Below are 4,446 nucleotides of genomic sequence, written 5' to 3' on the forward strand. Positions count from 1 at the left end.
CAAGTCTATGTAGAGTACTGTTTCTGAATTTGATTCTTCTTTCTTCTTCTATCTCTAAAGTGTATTCTCAAGGCACCTGGGTGGCTCAGTCAGTTAAGCATCCAACGTTTGATTTCATCTCAGGTTATGATCTCACATTCTTGAGATCGAGCCCCACATCAGGCTCTTCACTGACAGTATGGAGCCTGCTTGGGATTCTCCATCTCTCCCTCTCTCTCTCTCTGCCCCTTCCCTACTTGCTCTCTCTCTCTCTCTCTCTCAAAATAATTAAATAAACATTTTTTAAAAAATAAAGTACATTATCTCTTTACTTTGTAGCTTGAAAGTATACTCAAGGACTTAGGAAAACAAATGGCATAAACGTTACCACTACCCACAGAAAATGCTGGTGCTCACCTCAGTTGTGGAAGGAAGAACATTAAAGAAGAAATGGCATTTTTATTAGAACATCACAGCTCCTAGTCACAACCTTGTCATCTTATATTCCATAGTATATATGCTGTTTGCCCTCATCTTTTCTGACATTAGTGGAAACCATTTAGGGGGTAGGAAATGACAGATAAAGAGCTACCTACCTTTCTTGATATTTTACAATTCCACAGCTCTAGCCATGCAACAATGTCCAATAAAAACACACTTTAAACACAGTTATCATAACTGATAACATTACTAATCCAATCCTTTCCTCATTAACTTAAATCATTGCAAACAAAGAGACAATTTTTTTCTTTATTATAAGATACCTTATATATGCAACCAGATGGGCAGCTCCTGTGACTCATAGTCTAGCCAGAAGTACATAAAATAGAAAAGGGATGATTTCCCAAAGGGAGGGATGTTGTGCAGACAAAAACTCCATCATCCCAGCATGGGGGTGGGGGGTAGATGATGTGGAAGGAAGTATAACGCCAAACAGTATGTGATTGATTTTTCTAAAAGTTCTATAAATAGGAAAGAAAACTTGATTTATGGAGCAGTGAGTTCCAGTCCAGACGCTACTACTAATTGGTTATAAAATCTTAACAATCCTCTTCTTCTCTAAGCTAGTTTCTTTATCTGGAACAGGAGGACATTAAACTACATCATTTCCAGGCAACTCATAGGTCCCAGATGAACTCTTTACATTACTCAAAGGTAGGAGCGTTAACTCTAATATCAACCAGCAGTGTGAACAGGAGAAAATCAATTAGCCTCTCTAAACCCTGTAAATCAGGAATGATAATGTCTTTAGTCACAAAATGAAATTGCTGGGGCATCTGGGTGACTCAACCGGTTGAGTGTCCAACTCTTGATTTCCACTCAGGTCACAATCTCATGGTTTGTGAGATCAAGTCCCACATCAGGCTCTATGCTGATAGTGCAGAGCCTGCTTGGGATTCTCTCTCTCCCTCTCTCTGATCTTCCTGCACTCTCTCTCTCTCTGCCCCAACCCTGCTTGCATGCAGTCACTCTCTCTCTCTCTCTCTCTCTCTCAAAATAAATAAATAAATAAATAAATAAATAAATAAATATTTAAAAACAAAGTGACATTACATGTGCAAAATCACATGAAAAATAAAGACTATCAATAGCTATTATTTTTGAGCACCTACTATTATTAAGTATTGTACTACATATTTTCTTGTGGCTGTATCACACTTCTCTACTGTTATCCAATATTATCTAATGAAGACCCATCCTTTACTTCTTTCTTCTTTAACTCAAGTTACTCCTCAGTTTATTCTAATGTCTAAATAGATCAAGATAATGGGATGTTTACACATGAGTAGTCAGAGAAATTTAATGGATTTCACCCTCAAGAAAATACTAAAAGGGCAATGAAATAGGAACTAAAAAAATCATTAAAAATAAAAAAGGAGATGACAAGAAATTAAAATGAACACAGGTGAGGCAAGGATGATTATTTTAAAAATGCAATAGCAAAATTAAAATATGCCCTGGAACCAATACAGAGAAGGTTTTAAAATTCAGAAAATCAGGTGAATAATGTAGAAGACATACCTGATACACTCGCCCAGAATTCAGAGGAAAATTACATAAAGATGAGAATTAGGAGGAAAACAACAGGTTTGACCTTGGTTCTCAGTCTTTTAGAGCTAAAAATCTTTGTAAAAAGGGCTATAACTGCTGAATGTGAAGAAATAAATGAAGACAGGGTTATAGAATGTTCTGAACCCAAGAAAAGACAAATATTAAAAGGAGTCACTATGTTACAAGTAAAATTGTTAATAGACAAGCATATTTAGACTCATAGTCATACTTTTTTAATTACAAGAATTTTTTAAAGCATTCTATCAAAATCTAGATCCAAAAAAATTAACTAGAAAAAAAATCACCAAAAATCAGAATAGGCTTGTTAATTTGTTTGTAACACTAAATGCAAGAGGTAATGGAGCAACATCCAGAGAGTTTTGAGGTTGAAAGTTGCTGAACATGAATTTTTATACCCAGCCAAGTTATCGATTTAATATAATAGGAACCTAAAGACAGTGTCAGATATGTCCAAGCTAAGGAAAATATAACCTCTACCTTCCTTTGAGGAAAGACACCCTACAAACGACCAACTGAACAAGTTTTAAAAACTGAAAACTAATGATATAAAAGAACAGCTTCTTGCTTCTAATCATCACAGACTGCTATACCTAATCCAGATGAAGCCATATGGTAGAGTGTAGCATTGTCAGACTGGTCCTCTGAATTCTGGGGGCCAAGAAGTGATTGATAGGTACCAAGAAGATGAGTGCAGCCTGTACTAAAGAATTCTGGGTCCTTTTCAACCACAGTAGGTCCACATTCATCTCATTTTTATATTATGATTCTGCAAAATTTGGTTTGAAAAAAAAAAGCTTTAGCTGCTTTGTTTTGTTAAAAAAAAAAAAAAGATTAAAACCCATCTGAATAGTAGAAAGACCAGAGATAGAAAAATCTGGGTTTGAACCACAGCTCCATCACCTACTAACTATGGGATGTTGGGGAAACCATTAACCTCTCTGACCTTTCGGGTCTTCTGTTACAAATTCATACCATCTACCTTTTTTTAAAATGTTTATTTATTTTGAGAGATGGGGGGAGGCAGAGAGAGAGAGACAGACAGACAGAATCCCAAGCAGGGTGCTGCTGTCAATGAAGAGCCCAACACAGGGTCGATTCCACAAACCATGAGATCATGACCTGAGCCAAAATCAAGAGTGGGGCACTTAACTGACTGAACCACCCACGCACCCTGATACCATCTACCTTACAGATTCTTGTCAGGATAAACTTGAGATGAGATGAGAAAGAAATTTTTCATGTGCTATTATTAATCAATTGGAGATTTGCAAATTTCTAGTAAAAACTACATAATAACTTGCTTTCTTTGTTTAGAGTATGGGTTCACTGAATGTTGTGTGTTCAAGCTCATGCCACAAGCAAGGGTTCAGTAGGTGAGGCAGCTTGTCACATGAGCTGTGCTTCCAGACCACTTTAACCTTGAAATATTGTGACTGTTGCTTGGCAAAAACAGAGGAAACTGCTTGTGGCCCATGGGCTCCAGACACTCAAGCTTCACCCAGATAGATACCCAGAAGGACTAAAACATAAATATTTCAGCCCATTTGTAACCCACTCATGACCCACCAGTAGGAAAGTTCTGAGGTAAAGATTCTCATTTCTGTCTCTTAAGGTAATATCTTTAGCTACACTACAAGCATCTCTTAGGAAGCTACAACTCTTTTGAATTGCTCGTAAATTCTTCCAGAATCTAGACTTTCCAAAATTAATTTCTTCTCACCAACCTAAACTTTTCAAGCACATCATCTTTCTATACCTTCACCCAAATCTACATGTCCCCCATGCAGGTTATGCTGTGTTTCACAGGTTGGTACCACTGTTTCCCCTATATCTGTGGGTATCCCCAACTCAACTCCAATATCTCTAAGGAAAATGACATTTTTCAAGAATTTATACTTACATGGAAAATACTGGTGTCAAAAATCTGGGGGAAGGTTGAAGAAGGGGCCAAGATGGCAGAACAGCATGGAAGTTTTTTTGTGTCTTCTATCCATGAAATACAACCAGATAAACACTAACCAATCCTGCACACCTAGAAAACTGATTTGAAGATTAACACAACAATCTCCACAACCTGAACCATAGAACTCAGCAGGTACATGGCATAGAGGGGTGTACTGGGGGAGAGAGAAGCCATGGAGGGCAGGGAGCAGTTTTTGCCTGCAGAGAGAGGACAGAGATGGGGGGAGAGTACAGGAAAAGCACCCTCCCCCCAAAAGCAGCTGGAGAGAAAGTGGAAAGTGGAAACAGCCTCAGAAACTGAACAAAAAAAAAGGGAGAAAGGAGAAGGTTTAAATTCCATTAAGACTCTATAAACAGGGGGAGCACAGAGCCTGAAACTCCACAGTTCCATACCCAGCAGTGCTCTGGTGGGAAGGGCAAATCCCCAGTAGC

This window comes from Leopardus geoffroyi, chromosome D3 (assembly GCF_018350155.1).
Source record: "Leopardus geoffroyi isolate Oge1 chromosome D3, O.geoffroyi_Oge1_pat1.0, whole genome shotgun sequence".
NCBI lineage: Eukaryota > Metazoa > Chordata > Mammalia > Carnivora > Felidae > Leopardus > Leopardus geoffroyi.